Source organism: Tasmannia lanceolata, unplaced genomic scaffold, assembly GCF_043159265.1.
Source record: "Tasmannia lanceolata isolate RefF3 unplaced genomic scaffold, GAP_Taslan_0.1 ptg000023l, whole genome shotgun sequence".
Classification (NCBI taxonomy): Eukaryota; Viridiplantae; Streptophyta; class Magnoliopsida; order Canellales; family Winteraceae; genus Tasmannia; species Tasmannia lanceolata.
In genome coordinates, this window is record NW_027518700.1 from 13460897 (window position 1) to 13479340 (window position 18444).

An 18444-nucleotide genomic window follows, 5' to 3' on the forward strand; every position below is an offset into this window, starting at 1 on the left:
TATGGAGTGAAATTAATTCACTTTGGGTTCCATACATGAAAAGCTTAATCCCATGACCAACTGTTAGTGGAAATTTGGGTGACCCTTTACAATTCATTTCGTTATATCCAAAGGAGACATTTAAATTAAGGTTGCTTCTCTTAAACAAATGGCTAGGGATTCGGTTATCTTCAAGACAGTTTACATATTTTTGAAGCAAAGTCTTAGCATTAACATGAAGATTCTCTTAAAGCGTAGAGAGATGTGAAACAAAGTGGATGAAATGAAATGAAACTTAGAGTTACAGTGAAATCTAAAAGATACCACATTTGATTATATTGACCAAAAATAGCTTAGAATTTGATTTTCTTTCTTTATTCGCTTCAACTTTAAGATGATCAAATTAAGAGGATCTTGACCATCCATATAGTGGGCCATCAACACTGACCGGATGGGTTAGACATGTTTGATCATTGCAATTTTTGGGCTAAGGGTGGGGCCCTACTAGTATGTACTTTTCAATGATCTGGAAATCATATATATAAGAAAAGAGCCCATACAAGAAGATACAAGACAACCTTGTATATGCTATTTTTTACTATAGACAATCCTGAGTGTTGGGATTGAACGATTGAGATTATCTTTGGATTACAGGCCATAAGTAGACGGTTCAGATCAATTGTTGGTGTGGTCCACTGTTCCTTAGTGAAGGCTCCATAAGTATTTTTCCATTTACATTTTATTGAGATTTTGATAAGATTTATTGAGTATTTTGCGGAGAAAATCAAGGTATTCTTAGTAATCTCACATTACATAGATGGAAAGAGATTGTATAGTCGTATCGCCAGTGTCTCTACATTTTCCTTTTTTTAGAAAGCAAGAACTTTATCGGTCGAAAGGAATTGAGTTGGCGCGGGGACGAACTCGATGGGCTGTCTCTCGAATCGTTCCGAGCTAACTCGTGCCCAAGAGATTGTACTGAGCAAAAAGTTTCCGGAATAAGCGGGGTCGGTTCATTTGCAGCCCTACATGGCTTATGACTTTAGAAAACATATAAATTATTTGTTAAAAGAAGAATGCTGAAGTTAAGGGCGTGGTTTCAAGATCCTTGCGGCAAGTGCATCCCATTGGATTCGTATTACCAAACTGTACTGATCATTCTTTTAATTTTGTATTTTTCAATCGAGTTATGTTGTAGTTGGATGAGATGGATCCAATCGGGCGCCCTTGTGGTCCGGCATTTGCAAGGGCAACCTTCACTTAGCATTATGGGGTCGTGCCCATTATTGGGGCACAAATGGATACTACAAAACATTCCGAGGGTAGGCAAGTGGGCCCAATTATTCCATCAATTGTACTGTGTAATCTTTTAAAAGCTATTATAAGGCTATGAGTGGTGTGAGAGGCTAGAAAGTGTTGGGTTTGGAGAGACTAGAAAGTGTCCCTCGTCCTCTCTCAATACCTTTGAAAAACTATTTTTTCATTAAAAAACATTCATATATGGTTGCCAAATATGACCTAATTCTATATTTTTTTGGCAATAACTAAGAGCATGTTAGGTCATATTTGGCAACAATGGAAAAAAACTCATGGAATCTTGATTTTCCTAGAGAGAGAGAGAGAGAGAGAGAGAGAGAGAGAGAGAGAGAGAGAGAGAGAGAGAGAGTGTGTGTGTGAGTGGTGGTTGAGGAGTGCGTGTGGAGCTGAAAAAAGGAAAAATAAGACACTACTCTAAACAAGGCTCTAATTTCAAGCCTTATATCATGATATCCTAACTCATCTCCTCCTCAAATCTCTCTCTCACCAGCCCTCTACATCCCCCTCTCACTCGATAAGCAAATATCCAAAGTAATTTATTTTCATGGTTGCCAAATATGCACTAATTCTATATTTTTTTTCTTTATCCCAATGGAAAAAGGCACAGAAGTGGCCAAGAGAAACGTTAAAGAAGACAGCCAAAGGAACTTGGTAGTTATTCCTAAACTCAAGACCACATCTTATAGATAAGGTACATGTTTAAATAGAATCAGCTGAACAGGACAACCTACCTGAATTGATAGTTCAAATAGTACTTTCCTTTCTTCCAATTGGTCCCTCCCTGATTGATATATCCCTGATAGCGCACTTGTTTGGTGAGCAGAACCACCTACCAGATAAGCTACTACGGCTTTGGACCATAGCCCATTTATCACGACTGGTTTTAGCTACTCTGTGGCATGCAAACAGACAATCTAAATACCGACCATTGCATACGCAGAAGTTGGACTGATCAGATTGTTCTGATCACGGATATTTTTTTTCCCCTTCTTTTGCTATGGAATATTGGGTCCCGCAAGGAACATGCTTGTAGTCTTAACATCGATCTGGTTGATCACCACATGGGGCCCACGTGTTCGTGTTACCGTTCTCACTTACATAGGGCTGTTGAGGTGAAAAAATAGTAACAGTGACTTTGTGTTGGATTAAAATCCAATGCAAAGGAACTTTAGGGGTTGTTGTAGATGAGGACACAAACACAAAGCGTGGTTGCTATACCGAGGTTCGATACATACAAAAGAAGAGGAAAATCACACCTTGAAAGAGAACCAAACTAGTCTCACATCCAATCTTCGATTGAGGGAAGAAAGACCAACTATGGTCTCTCGTCCAAAAGCCACCCATTTTAATCACAAGTTAAAAAGAGATTCATTTTTCCCATAAAGGCTTGGTTTGTAGGAAAGGCAACTGCCTTGATCGATCATCGGAACAATTAAAATTGCCTTGCTTGCCCATGACCAATCCAAAATTGCTTAAAATGTAAATGTGGCCCCTATGTCTGCCCTCAAATATAAACTGGGGGTTCTAGAGGAATGTTTGGAACCATAAAAAAAATCATGGAATCCATGTTTTTGGACGTCGCGCGATTCCATGGAATTTTGTTTACATGGTTGCCAAACATGATTGGTGTTGTTGTCCTTCAAAAACAAGGAGCACAAATCTACATAGAACTCAAGTGCCTTATGCCCAACTAGCTTATTAGGGAGCTTCCAAAAAGCCATCCCTAATAAGCTACTTAAATACCCTTGTGTATTTGATCAGGGGAGGGTACCCTAGCAAAAATCACCAAAGAGCATTTACTTTTACATTTTTCAGTGCTAAATGTAAAAGGCGCGCTTCAGTTTAGTATTCCTCATTTGAAAAATGATAAACATATCCTTAAAAAGATTGTGGGTTCCAACCGCTCTCACACCCACTGTTTGAGAGAGAGAGAGAGAGAGAGAGCAAAACTCCATTCATTTTATGAGAGAGAACAAAGCTCCATTCATTTTATTTATAAAGACATACATATAAGCTAAGAAACAAGAGCACCCACATCATCTAAATAAAAACAAGCTAATTCCCTTCAAACAAGAGCACCCACATCATCTAATTCCCTTCTTATTTTTTTATTAGTAATTCCCTTCTTATTCTTACCTAAATAAAAACCAGCTAAGAAAGGCTCCTCTATATTTCACTTCACCCTGCAAGCCATATTCAAGAAAAAAACACATATATAGAAATTAGTAAGCTATTCTATTGGAATTAAACAAAATAAAAGAGCTAATAGATGTCAGCTGATAGAAGAAAAAAATTGTGGAAACTATGTCGAAATTCTCCCACCATACTTTATTTAGTTAAGCAATTGATTGGGTCATCCTTATGGCAACAGATCATGCTAATCCAAAAATTCAAAAAAAGAGACACTGACGAATTATGCCCATCTCTCCTACTTTCCCCCTTTAAATAAGATTAATAGGGAAATATCTCTCTTTACACTACCATTTAGGAATTTCCTATTAGAAACCTGCAGTGCCTTACTAATCCACCTAAATTGAAATCCCTAAAGAGCATAAATCTCATTAATACTTTATTTAGGACCTTTGCTTAGAAGACTTAGTTACTAATAACAAAACATCATATATATAAGATTTTGATAATGGCACCCAACTCAGAAAATAACACTTTCAAAACTACCCTATTCTAAAAGCATGGGTTTTGGCAAAGGCATCCATTCCAAGCAGTTAGTTATAAGATAAATTTTGATAATGACACTCATTAGAAAAAAAGTAGCCATAAGTTCAATTTGATAAGGACACCTATTTTAAAAAATTTCACAATGGGCCGGGCATTACAAAACACATCTCAATTTTTTTGGTCTCATGGAAAAATACCCAACTAAATTTATGTATCACAACTAAATTTACAAGCACTAAAATAAAAGAAAACAAAAGGAGCCATTCGAAAAAATAGAAAAAAAAAAGGGAACATACAAAATGAAAGAGCTGTGCACCTGTTCTATAATTCTTCAAACCAAGGTAGCTCTTTGAAAGCATTGGTGAAGAGGGACTTGGTATTCTCGCCATCTTCCCAATTTAATTCTTCAAACCATTCCCTTCCCGCTTTAAATATTTGAATGCTAGGGCAGGAAGGGAGCTTCTCCAATATTGTACATCTTTCTATATGCATCGTTTCCAAGGAAGTGAAAGACACCCTCGGACTACAAATGCTTCTTAATCCCTTTAATTGGTTAAGCTGTAGGCAGCGTAAACTTGGGAGTGCATTGTTGAGAACTAGCATGCTATCCCCCTCTTCTATAATTTCCTCAATTTTATCACAATCACAGATGGTAAGTTTCTCCAACTTATCCAGTTGATGTACAAGGTTAGAGGAGAAGAGAGTACCACTCAACTGTTCACAGCAACCAATAATCAATATTTTCAATTGTCGAAGACTTAGGCTTCCATGTCCCATGATTAGCTTCTTCAAATTTGATAACCCATAGAGATTCATCGACTCAATATTGTGTCCTACGTCTCCGTTGTCTATAATACAATCCACTTGAGGACAATTGGCAATCACAAGGTTTCTTAAGGTCAGAGAATGGCCTGCTATTTCAGAAATTCCTTGTTTTAGACCATTACATGCATAAATACCTATGCCTTCTGCGTACTCTTGTATTATCTTACAGCAAGGAGGGAAATACTCACATGCATAGATGCACAATTTTTTATCGCTGCTACGTAGCTTAATCATAGGTGGAATGTTTTTGCCAAATTGAAAATTGAATTTCCTCAGACTTGAAAGTTGTCGTCGATGAAAAGAATCTTGAGAAAGACAATCAATATCCGTTACTGTGATATCAAGTGAGTACAGGTGTGTTAACGTTGCTAGCTCCGCTAAGCTATAACCAGTGCCTTCATTCACATCTTCTAGCCTTCCTTCCTTTGCCCATTTTATAGGTGTCCCGATCATGCTTAGCTCCTCTTGACTAGATAAACTACATATCGTTGTCCATGGAATTGTTGTCACACGATACAAATATGATAAATCCAAACTCTCAAGGTTAACCAATTCTCCAATGCCTTGAGGTAGTTCTCTAATGCTTTTACATGCTCTGAGATTTAGAAATTGTAGTTGTTTTAGATGTCCCAATGGTGGTACCTCTATCAAATCGCGACAAAATTTTAAAATGAGTGCACGTAGATTCACTAATGAAGATAAGGACATTGGAAGAGATTCAATATTGGTGTCACTAAGATCAAGAACCCTAAGCTGTGGCATAAGTTCAAAGAAGCTACTAGGAATGGTCCTTAAGACATAGTTTTGTTGGAGGAATAAGGACACCAAAGTAGGGCAATTTGGCCCAGTTGGAAGCCTTTCTATTTGGTTTTTCATCAATGAAACCCTCTCAACCCCTTCCCACATATTTTCTTTGGGTGCCTCCTTTAGTCCCATCCCAGCTTTTACCAGGAATTTTGGGCCTTCTTTCATCGACGATGATGTGATCCATATTGCCAAGTCACGGATCAAGTCGTGCATCTTGACATAATTTTCACCCAACACCTCCAAGAGACAAGCGTCGTTTAATCTTTCAATGATGCGGTGCCATTTATTTGATGCATCCTCCAAGTTATCAACATTATTTGCAAATCCTTCCATTGTCCAATATTTTACCAGCTCAGGTACATCTATCTCAGTTTCTTCTGGATATAGTGCACAATACAAGAAGCAGGGTTTGATGTTATCTTCCTCCAAGCAGTCTAACTGAGTTTCAAAGATCGAAAAACTTTAGGCTCCATACCTTCAATTTCTGGGACCGCCGATTCCTTCAATGCCCTTAAAGCATCCAGCCACACCTTTCTCCTTTCCTTTCCTCGCATAGCTCTCCCTACAGTGATAATTGCTAGAGGTAAACCACCACACTCTTTCACAACCTCGACCGCCAAGGCTTGGATGTCCGGCAAAAGCACTACCTCCCCTGTTTTCTCATGGAACAAATTCCAAGCTTCCTCGTCCCCAAGTATTTTAAGTTTAAACTGCATATCAACGTCCATGGCATTAGATACTCAAAGGAAACGGGTACTCAGCACGATTTTGCATTTATTTACTTTATCTGGCTTTGGAATTCCGACATCATCCAAGATAATTTCCTCCCAAAGATCGTCCAACATCAGCACATACCTCGAATTCTTAAACCTTGCAAATATTTTCCTTCCTCTCGACTCTTGATCTTCATCACCACCAAAAAGCAAACCCAATTTGCTTCCAATGGCTAGTTGGGTCCTTTCTATATTCAGATCCTTGGACACAGTTACCCAAATCACCACATCAATGTCTTGGGTTCCAACGAGTTTATTGTTGATGGTTTTCATTAGAGTTGTTTTCCCAACTCCCCCCATGCCGTGCACACAAACCATTGAGTAGTTCTCGTCATGTAAGCAACCCCATAAGGTTTCTTCATATGACTCCTGACCATGTGTTGATGTAGTGGGCATCTCCAACACCCTCGGGGGTGAAGGGCACACAGCAACCTCATCGAAAACACCCCTGCCTTTGAGGTTTACAACAATTTCGGTCATTCTAACGACCTTACCCAATTCGTAGCGAGACTTCAAGTTGAAGCGTGACATGTTGTCGAACTGTGACTTTATGGAATTGATGTCCGCTTCTATGTTGTCCACCTCTGTGACCCAATTCAATACATGATTCTTGGGTCTCAACACTCGTCTTTCAGCTTCCCGTATCCGTGCTTTGATGTCAAGCCACTTGCTCTTTAATTCTTTCATTTCTCTTTTGAGATTCTCAACATTGTCTGAGAGGTCCCTGAACGAACGGACTCTTTGTGCAATAGTCTCGCCAGCAACTTGAGCTACAGCCTCCATGGTAGTGTGGATGAAATGGGCAGCTCCTCTTTGAACGTAAAAGAAGCTTACCAGAGACTCAGAGATCAAGGAAGCTGTGATCTCCAACAAACGTGTTTGGAACTTTAATTTTCCTTCCTCAAACAAAACTCTGAAAACAAGTCAAAAAGGAGATTCCTCAAAGTATGAATTGAGTAAAAAAGATAAAGCATCAGAGTGTTGGTTGGAAGTATTGATCCACATTTTCTTCCTTTTGGGCAACACTTCACATGAAGTGGTGGGGCCCAAACAAGGAATCCCAAGCTGTGATTTTATTTTCAAAGGGCAAATCCAGAAAGTGACATCTCACCAAACCATAATTATTTCTCACAGAAACATTTAAATGGTGATTTTATTCGTTTAGGGCGGAAATACATTTCCCTTTATGAAAATCTTCAGCTTTTTTTGTTTTTTTTTTTAACCAAGAGTCCTTTGTTTGGAATCAATTATAGTTGGGTTCATTACTGGTTTTGTGGCATAATTGATCCGGACCGTCCATTTAATAGTGTCTGTAGTGGATCTCCATTTGTCCGAGGATCACGTTAAATAGAAGGATGTTGGCTCTCAAAATCACACATACGACCATAGATACATCTATCTATAATCTATTTATCTAGGGATTTGTTAGGGAATTTCGCATAGGCATTTGGTGCAGACTATTGCATGGTAGAACAGCCACCTTGGATGAATTAAATGAATAAGACGAAGTCTGTTCATAAGTGAGCATGAGTGGCTGTTCTCTCATGCAAAAGTCAGCCGGCAAAATGCCTTTCTGTAGAATTCCCTAGCAAATCCCATTTATCTATTTATCTATCTATTATACAGGGTAGTGATATTGGAAGTACCATGTTTTAATAATTGAACCAACTCAGCTTGTCTTTTATAATTTGTACAGATATTTGCACTACCATGTTTTAATTAATAATTGCACTAACTCAGCTTGTCTTTTATGATTTAAACAACTCTCAAATGTTATTACAGTTCCCAAAAGCTCTTAAAGGCCAATAAAAAAAAGACAAATTGAGTTTGTGCAATTATAAAAATATGATGGTGCTAATAGAAGTAGCATGATATATACTAAGCATTTCTTTTCATCGTCATTCGCTTTTCTCTTAATAAATATTTTTATTAGAAAATCTTTTCCCCATAAAAAACCATATTCCTAATCCTAACATTCACAATCCTAATAATGAGATAATGCTTCAGTCTCTTTCCTTCCTATGAATTAGGTTTTCCACTCTCTCTCTCTCTCTCTCTTTTGCATAAATTACCTGTTGCTTTTACGAACCACGGTTTTATGGATGCCACCACCATCGTCACCCAAACCATGCATAGGGTAGGGCCCACTATTTTTAACTCATTTTATGGATGGGTCCCTCACTTTAAACCTCATACTTTGATGCGTAACTCATTTTATGGGATGATCCCCAATTTACACCTCATAATTTGAGGGATGGGCCCACCATCTCCATCCTTACGCATGCATTAGGGTGGGGTCAACCATTTTGCAAAAATGTTTTGATGCAGTGGAGCCCACCATCTCCACTCAAATCATTTTTAGGGTAGGGCCCACTAGTTCACACCTTATTCTTTTTTGGGCAAATGATGAGAAAAATGCAATGTTTATTCGAAATTATGAAAAAAGGGTAGTAATTTGTAAATTATTAAAAAAGGGTGTGAGGTGAGAGAAAAAATGTATAAAGACAAAAATACCCTTAGTTTAGGTTTTTACCTTTTACACTGTTTATACTTTTGTTTTTTACTTTTCACACGGTTTTTTTTTTACCTTTCTCTTCTCCGACGAGAACTCTCACCGCCGGTGGAGAAATGACCGTTGTCACCGTTGTACGTCCGCGTGAATCTCGGTGACGCACCACCTACTCGCCAGAAAACATCCCCTCTCGCCGGAAATCTGCTTCGTCCACTATTCAAAGGTAATTTTTAAACATTTGATGTAGGGTTTTCTTAAATTTGGGTTTTTTTCGTGATGGGTTGGATCTCACGTATCTGAGGCTGTTTTAAGTACCTCTTTGGTAGTTTGTGAGAGGGATTTGCATGAGTATGTAGTTTTGAAGCCTTTGAAATGCTTTGCAAGGGGTTTCATTTGTATGGATTTTGAAATTTTTGGATTTTAATGGGTTTTGATATAGGGTTTATATCAAAGGGTTTTGTTGGGCTTTGATTTTGTGTTTGAAAGGGTTTCGTTGAGGGCTTAAAATGGGAATAATGAGTAGAAAAATCATAGGAGATCTAAATCCCAAGGGGCATTGCGAATCTTCCGCCATTTTTCCTTCGCTAACGATTTGGGAGTATTTTTGAGAAGCAATTGCATTTTGAATCTGTGTCCTTGTATGTTCATTCACTTTTGGTAAATGAACTCAACACTAGTTATCTACAAAGCACCTACATGCAAATACACAGATATGTTAAATCAATGGGTTCTGGTTTTTCTATTATTTATACCCAGTTGCTATCTGATATTCTGTAACTTGGGATGGTTTAAGGTTCTCTACAGAAGCACATACATGCAAAAAAAATTTTGCTTTTAGAGTTTCATATTGGAAATGTTATTTTTAAAATGTTAAATCATGAAAGCCCAATATTTAATTGTAGGGATTTATAAGTCAATACAACTTTCCCAGACCTACTTACTTTTAGAAGCATTTACCAAAATTTTCTTGAGAGAGATGTCTTCACTTAATATCAGTTCCAAGATTAGCTTACGCTTCAAGTAAATATAAGAAAAAAAGGAATATTTTCCATCTCAAACTTATGACAACCTATGCAACAATTTAGCACTCTAGCAAATGGAAACTGAAGTAGACAAGAACCATCTCAAAGTTGTTCTATATTGCCCCCTCTCAAACTTGTTCTGTATTACCCCCTTCAATTCCATTAAATGTTTAATCCATGCCATAGTTTCAAAACTCCCCCACATCATCATGGACTCACCCAAGTCAACTCTTTTTAACTTGGCTGTGTTCTTGGCCGAGTCCGCGTTTTATCCTACAAAGTCCATCAAAGCTCCTCTGATTCTCCTGATTTATGTGGGGGAGTCAACCGATTACACAGTCTCATCAACCAAGTACTCAGCCGCATCAACCAAGTCGACTAGGATTCACTTTCGCTGCATTTTCACCCCATCGGCATTTTGAAAAACTGATCCATACTGAGTTACAGAACAACCTGCTAATCATGGAGCAACTTTGCCTGTATTTTTTCCCTTTTAAGATTCCCTCCTGTTCTTGAATTTCTTTTTGTTGGTTAAGGTAATGCTAGTAGACCCCCGCTGTCGACGGTCCGTTAGTTTAACCTGACGGAATGAGTAAAACTAAACATGGTTAATATATTGAGGACAGAAATACCCTTATCACTGGTTTGAAGCCATTTGCAGAGGGATTAGGGTTACGCCATTTGCCACCGCCACCTCCTTCCACCGCCACCTTCGCCATCTCCGGCCACCGCCGTCACCTCCACCACAGACAATGAAACCCCACCCCATGGCTACATTAAACCCACATTTTAAGAAAGAGAACATTGATAAAAACAAAAAAAGCCCTAAAATATTAGGGTTTTTGTGGAAATCATGATATTTGGACGTGCTCATTAACGGGAAGACCACGAGGCTTCAGTGTACATATGCATAACTCGCAACTTCGTGTTGGAGGATGCTATGCCGTTAGGCCTACAATTTGCGAATGACTTTACACCCGTGAAGGTCGTAAACTTGGAGGCCCACCCTAGGGTGGAAAAGGTGTGGATGTAAAGTTCGTAGAGTTCCATCAACCTCACGACAATGCCCTTGTACGACTACCAGGTGATACAAGGAATGGAGTTCTCATGTGCAGCAAAGGTAGGTAGTTCCCATACCTTATCTTGTAGTGGTAAGTACCATGGGCGAGTGGTTCCCATACAAGTTCCCCATTGTACATACGAAGAATGGCAAGGATGGGAGAGTCTCAACCTTACAATTAGTTGAAGGCCCTATGATGGAAAGAGCAATATGGGCAAGAAGGAATGGGCGCTTGGAGTGTCCCAGTCGGTCGAAGACTCGATGGGAGGATCGAGCTCCTCATCGGAAGAATTGATGGAGGAATCGTTGAAGGAGGTGGTATGCTGAAGGAAAGAAAAGGACGTCAACGAGATTTGGTAGGGGAGGATTGTCCTGCGATGACAATTGGTCTCCCTTCATATCATTTTATAGGCCTAAACGAGGCTCAACCAAGGTTTTAAACTTCAGTTTTGAATTCGGTTTCAGTTGTGAGAGAAACAGAAATGTTTCGGTTCGGAATTTTGCTGGAAATCCTGTAAAATCATGAAAACCTATGGAAATGCTGGACATGTAAGATGAGATTTAGGAAGTGCTAGAATAAGCACAAATATCTAATCTCTGCTATTACGTCATCTTGCTTCCAAGGTCCTGACGATTTACTAGCAGCCCAAGCGATGGCGTTAGAGGAGTCCCCTTCGATGATCAGTGGCTCTAGTCTAGCATTTGAATACCATTTCAGCCCCCATAGTAAGGCACGGGCTTCTCTTGTTTTTCTGTCCTTGTAATCTTTGGAGTTTCGACCATCTTGGTCTTCTTCCTTTTAATGAAAGCTTCAACATTCAAAAAAAAAAGAAGAATTAAGGCATGGGTTTCTACTTCATTTGCATCACATATGCCCAGTGGTACAGAAAAAGATAAGATTTTTAAAGATATTTTTTTAATGGCATGGGATTGTTTACCCATCGTAGTTACGGAAGATTACCCCAATCCTTACCCAGCCCGGGCTTCCTTTGTAGCTTCTGTCAAAATTGAATTTGATTGATCCAAGGGGTGGGGTGTACCACTTTAGCGAGGTTTTAGGTTTTTCACTCTTCTCCATGATAATCGTTGTCCGACCCCTTAGAATATCACTCACCGTGTTTGTGGCTTTGAGCTTGTTCCCTCTTCCCCATAGTATAACAATCTTGATATCCAGCAGTATTCTTCCTATTTCTCTCTCGCGCTCCTTCACTATTCAGTTGTTCCTTATTTCCAAAGTTGACATATCAAAACAAATGGGACATTCTTCCATGTGATTCAACCAGCTTCGCCGAAAGGGCCTATACTCCAATTAAGAATGACTTTCTTGATTGATCCTTGAGATACCCTAGCTATGCCAAAACTCTTGATAACGTGCATCCACAGTTGATAGGAGAATTGGTAAGTCAGCAGGAGATGATCTTAGGATTCTTCACTTTTGTTGCATGCCACATACCTGGTGGTGTCGTTGGTAACTTCCAAACCACGAGGTTAAAAGTGGGAAATGGCCAAACCACAGGCTTCTGTCTTAACTCCACCAAAAACAAGAAATGTAACACCAAAATAAGAACTCTTTATGCTCTGTATGGTTGCCAGGTTTTTTTTGTTCCTGGGAGTTATGTGGGAGAAAAAAATACCCTGGGAGATAGGTGGGAAAAAAAAAGTCGTAGAAGTATCCCGGTAAAATAAAAATCCCATGTTTGGTTATGTGGGAGAAAAAAAAACCCTGGGAGATATGGTGGGAAAAAAAAAAAACCTTTGTTTGGTTGGTTGCACTGTTGGGTAGAAAAAAAATCTTCACAAGCTTATTTTTGGTTCCTGAGTTTATTTTTGTTCATGGGGTTATCTTGGGATGGGATGACATTTCAATCATTACAAAAGTGGGATTAAAAATTTCACCCCAGAAGTAATCATTACAAGAGTGGGATTAAAAAAACCCTAGTGCTAAAAGGCAACCAAACATGGGATGGGACCAAAATTTAACTTACTCTCCATAACTGACACCACAATCACTCAAAACCAACTCCAATACATAGATGGGAGTGACCCTACGGGAAAATTAACATAAAGGAAAATAACTAAATAACTGGTACAGATTCTGCACGTAACAAGGATCCTCTATTTCGGCATTTTTCAATAGGTTCATCTGGTTTCTCTTTTTGTATATAGTTCGAACCAATTTTAGTTCCAAAGGATTTCAATAGTTTAATTTTTGGTTTTAAAGGGTTTCAATGGTTTAGGCTCGCATTTATGGTTTCAATGGTTTGCCTGGTTTCATTTAGGGTTTAAATGGTTGCATATAGGTTTTCAATGGTTTCAAGGGTTTCATTTGGGGTTTCCATGGTTTTCAATGCTTTTCAATGGTTGCATTGTTTTGAATTTGTTTGAAGGGTTTCAATTAGGGGTTTGAAAGTTAGAACCGTTATTCCATGGAAGTTGCATCCATGAAACCACTTATTCTGCCGAAGTTGGAACCAGTATTCCATGGACCCTGTATCCAGTATTACTGGTTCAAACTGTGTAATTTGTGGTTCTGTACTTCCTCTATCCAGTTATTGTGGTTTGAACTTTCTAATATGTGGTTCCACTAATCATATTTGTGAACTTTCTAATATGTGGTTCCGTAGTTCCTCTATCCTAACATTGGTTTCAAGTGGTTCGAAGTCTCTAAATAGTGTGTTTGTACAAACTTTCTGAAACATGGTTTTCTTTGAAGTATCTTTAATTTCAACTTTTCAACTATCTCCTGCTTAAAGTATCTTCCCCTCCAAGTTATTCTCCTGCTTTGTGCAGATAAGGACCGGAAGCGGCTCCCCTTTTACTTTGTGAACCCCACTAACCACCTAACCCAAAACCCCTATAGTCATGCATCGCACGAAGCAAAGAAAGAAGAATGTGAATGTAGATGCAGGGTCTTCCACCCGCAAACGGCGTGGGAAGGCTATCCGTGAGCCCTCCCCTAGTCCTCCTGCCTCTGATGAGGATATGGGCAATGAGAATGCAGATGTAGAGGTTGGGTCCCTCGGTCGTATAGAAAGGAAGGGCATACTCCGAGGTAGGAAAGTCATTTTTAAAGATGTCGAAGTTTATAATGTGAAACCCTTATTTCTGGCCTTTCGATGGGTCAATTTTCTCAAAATTCACTGTGACTCGTACCCGACTCTCGTCAAGCAATTCTATGCCAATTACAGATTCGACAGAGATTTGAAGGTCTTCCAATCCAGAGTAAACAACAAAACCATCCATATGACAGTTCAAAAGTTTTGTGAAGTTGTCTTTCTTCCCACCACAGGCGACGAAATCTACTTTTGGCCCGGAACCATGGAGCCTGTATAGATGATCCGGTCGCCGCCTATGGGGAGCTTGGTTGCGAAGGCCCACCTACTGACGGGTCAACCAACGTATCCTACAATTCCCTGACCCCTATGTGCAAAGTCCTACACAAAATTCTGACGAGCAATATCACGCCTCGCGGAGGCAATGCTGACATGGTCCGGCCTTTTGAGGCTTTTATTATGCACCGACTTCTTCGCGGCACGCCCCTTCACCTTGGCTATATCCTCCTTAGGTTCATGGAGGACACGAGGACGAAGGCCTTGGCTAGTCTACCATTCGGGATGCTTCTCACGCATGTCTTCAACCATGAGAAGTTGATACAAGGTGGTGAAGAACGCCTTAGTCCCGCAACTGTGTTCAATGCTAAAACTATAAAGGCCATGCGGCTTGATATACAGGGCCCTGAATATTTCCACAAAATAAGTTTTGTTTACATCGAAAGTGAATTATATATTTTATAAAATTCCTAAGTCGCACGTGCATTTTTTACTAGTAAACCAGATAAAAGACCGAGAAGTGAATCCAATGTAGATGCAAATATTGGCATTGAACCATTTTTTACTAGTAAACCAGATAAAAGAACCATGTTTACAATGTCTGATATTCTGATCGCCATTGTCTCACTTGTAGCAGTTCCTTGACATTGTTACTGATGGAAGCAATGCCACGATCATGTCACTTTAAAACCTTCAATAACAAATAAATCGGGATTCGGGAGAAGGCTCCAGCTCTTCTTCTAGAACATCATTCTATAGAGTAGGTCAAGCATAGAGCGCGTACAAATCTTTAAGATTCCAGAAAGAAAACCACACTTCCAAAGCATCCATTTAAGTTAAGAGAATACTCAGGCACAAAATCTTTTGTACCTAGACACAAGAAGCAAAGCAATTACAGTAGGAATAAAGGAAACTTTTCAGGCAGCATACATATTTTACTTATCACTTTGACAGGCTCAATCAGTTAAGAGAATGCAGAAAGAATCACAATAAATGAACATCAATTAACATAGATATAATTGACAATCCTCTGGACCACATTAGATCGTTCCTCTTCTATATATCGATGTTCTTTATCATCTTTGATATGTTACTCACGCCGAATACTTTGTACGCCTGCTTGAACTCTTCACTCTTATCTGCTGGGAGGTATGGAGCCAATAGGCAATTCAACTCACACTTCTTCCTCTGATGTTTGCATGAGGAACATCATGGCCTATTAGTCAACATCTTAACACAAAGAATTAAACCCACCAAAACCGGTTTTGTTCTCAGTCTATCTAACAATTGTTTATCAAAGAAATCTTTGGAAACAATGAAAAACAAACAGAAAATAAAGAGAGTAGTCTTGTGCACTAGGACGAAAAGGAGGAGAAAGATAAATAAGGGTTTACGAGAAAAGTTTGATATGAGTATGGGCTTTATAGGTACTTCATAATAAACGAAATTCTAAAGAGGATAGGACATTCGAGAAAAGTCTCATCTTTCCTTACGTAAACCAATTTGGTGCCCTTGCTGTGTGATTGATTTATGCATGTCACTTTGCCAAAGATGCCCTTGTTGAGTATCGTTTTATGACAAAATAGCCATATCTCTTTAACAAAATGACAATCATATCCCTATTTTGATACACGAGCTTGTCTTACTGTGTGTTTGGCAACATTGAATATTTTTTCCGTGGAGAGTTAATTTTCCAAGGTTTGGAAAACTGTAATATTTCCAGATGTAAGAGTTGACGGGACTTCACGGTCGGCCACCATATAATTTCTCAAACAAAACGGCCGTTCAACAGGGTAAGCTTTTCGATCCTCCACACCTTTCTCAAGTCCAAAGGAATTTGGCAAAAAGAAAGATTCATCATTTTTCAATGCTTTTCCCGCATGGATGTGATAGGGCAGAAAAGACGAGTTCGTCTTTGAGCTCAGGTACGAGCACACACTTGAAATGAATTTCGGGAAGCGGAATAGATAGCACCTGAAAGAAATCATCGTAGGGTTAATCTAAAGGAAGTACCACCAGCCTTAAAGAAGAGAACACGTATGAAGAAGATCTAATATGCTTTTGGATTGCTTCCACATCCGACTTCTTCAATTCTCAACATGGAACAGGGTTCAAATAGAAACCATTCTCTATCTCTAGTGATAGTGCTACACTTTATTTTCCCTGTTTTTTTAGCCACTTCTCACCCTCTCCTCACTCATACCCTCTCAAGTCTCTCCTTCTTGAGAGGGTATATGTCATACATTCCCAGCATATAATTTCTCAAACAAAACATGATAGACTTGAGACGGTATGAGTGAGGAGAGGGTGAGAAGTGGCTAAAAAACAGGGAAAAATAAAGTGTAGCACTATCATGTTTTGTTTGAGAAATTATATTGTGGCCGACCGTGAAGTCCCGTCTAAAAAAGGAAGAACGAATTTGGGAAGATTTCAGCTCTCACATATTGAGAGGGAGAGAAGCATTGATTCATAGTTATAATAGTTTACAATCCCTGATTTAGGAAACTCAAGAGTCCCTGATTTAGGTAACTCAAAAAAAGAATAAAAGAAAGATTACACTTTGATACATATTGCTAACTGTCCTCAATATAGGAAACTCTTAGTAAAAGAAAGATTACATAGTGGGTGATGATGAATTTGAGGGCTCAGATTTTATATTCTTGGATAGATCTGAACTTTCTATTTTTAAATACATCTTCATTACTCTCCCTCAAAGTGGGCTGCGGAGCTGGCCAAAGTCCTAGTTTGACTCGCAATTTATGAAAAATATCGCAAGCTAGCGGTTTTGTGAAAATATCAGCAACCTGTTGTGGAGAGGAAACAAACTTTGTAACCAACGATCCAAGGGCTACCTTTTCTCTGACGAAATGATAATCAATCTCTTCATGTTTTGTACGACCATGGAAAACAAGATTAACGGTCATGTAGAGCGCACTTAGTTATCACAGAAAAGTGCGGTTGGATGAGAAAAAACAGCACCAAGTTCTCGAAGTATGAATGAAATCCATGTTAGCTCTGCTGTAGTGGATGCCATGGCTCAATACTCGGCCTCAGCACTGGAACGCGAAATTGTTGGTTAACTTACCAACTTCTCCACAAGCTTTAGCTATTGGAGAAAGGCGTTATTTATCTTTTATACTTTAACAGTCCCCCGCACGTGTGGCCCACTTGGCAACACGTGGCACATGTGGTCTCACTTTGGGTCGACCATTGCTTGTGGATTTTTGCTATCTGGGAGGTTTGAACTCGAGACCTTTTGCTCTGATACCATGAAAAAGGAAGAACGAATTGGGAAGATTTTCGCTCTCACATATTGAGAGGGAGAGAAGCATCGATTCATATTTATAATAGTTTACAATCCCTGATTTAGGAAACTCAAGAGTCCCTGATTTAGGTAACTCTAAAAAAGAATAAACGAAAGATTACATTTTGGTACATATTGCTAACTGACCTCAATATAGGAAACTCTTAATAAAAGAAAGATTGCATAGTGGGTGATGATGAATTTGAGGGCTCGGATTTTATATTCTTGGATAGATCTAAACTTTCTATTTTTAAATCTTCATTACCGTCAACTCTTGCATCTAGAAATATTACAGTTTTCCAAACCTTGGAAAATTATCTTTCCATGGAAAAAATATTCAATGTTGCCAAACATACCGTAAGACAAGCTCGTGTATCAAAATAGGGATATGATTGTCATTTGTTAAAGAGATACAGCTATTTTGTCATAAAAGGATACTCGATAAGGGCATCTTTGGCAAAGTGATGTGCGTAAATCAATCACATATCAAGGGCACCAAACTGGTTTACGTAAGGAAAGATGAGACTTTTTTCAAACGTCCTGTCTTCTTTAGAATTTCGTTTACTATGAAGTACCTATAAAGCCCGTACTCATATCAAACTTTTCTCCTAAAACCTTATTTACCTCTCCCCTTCTTTTCACAAGACTACTCACTTTTTTTCCCTTTTTTTTTCACTGTTTCCAAAGATTTCTTTGGTAAACAATTGCTAGATAGATTGAGAACAAAACTTTTGGTGGGTTTAGTTCTTTGTGTCGAGATGTTGACTAATAGGCCATCATGTTCCTCATGCAAACATCAGAGGAAGAAGTGTGAGTTGAATTGCCTATTGGTTCCATACT

At 38.9% G+C, this 18444-nt stretch overlaps 1 protein-coding gene and 1 pseudogene across 1 annotated transcript in view; both read right to left on the minus strand.

Annotated features, from left to right (window-relative positions):
* Window positions 1–4197: 4197 nt before the first annotated feature.
* The window catches only part of LOC143856410 (disease resistance protein At4g27190-like), a 58298-nt gene continuing 44051 nt past the window's right edge, over window positions 4198–18444 (minus strand). The window contains exon 2 of the mRNA XM_077366611.1: window positions 4198–4288. The gene's annotated coding sequence lies outside the window, so the exon portion shown is untranslated. The remainder of the gene's footprint in view (window positions 4289–18444) is intronic.
* LOC143855813 (disease resistance protein At4g27190-like) lies at window positions 4294–7481 on the minus strand (annotated as a pseudogene).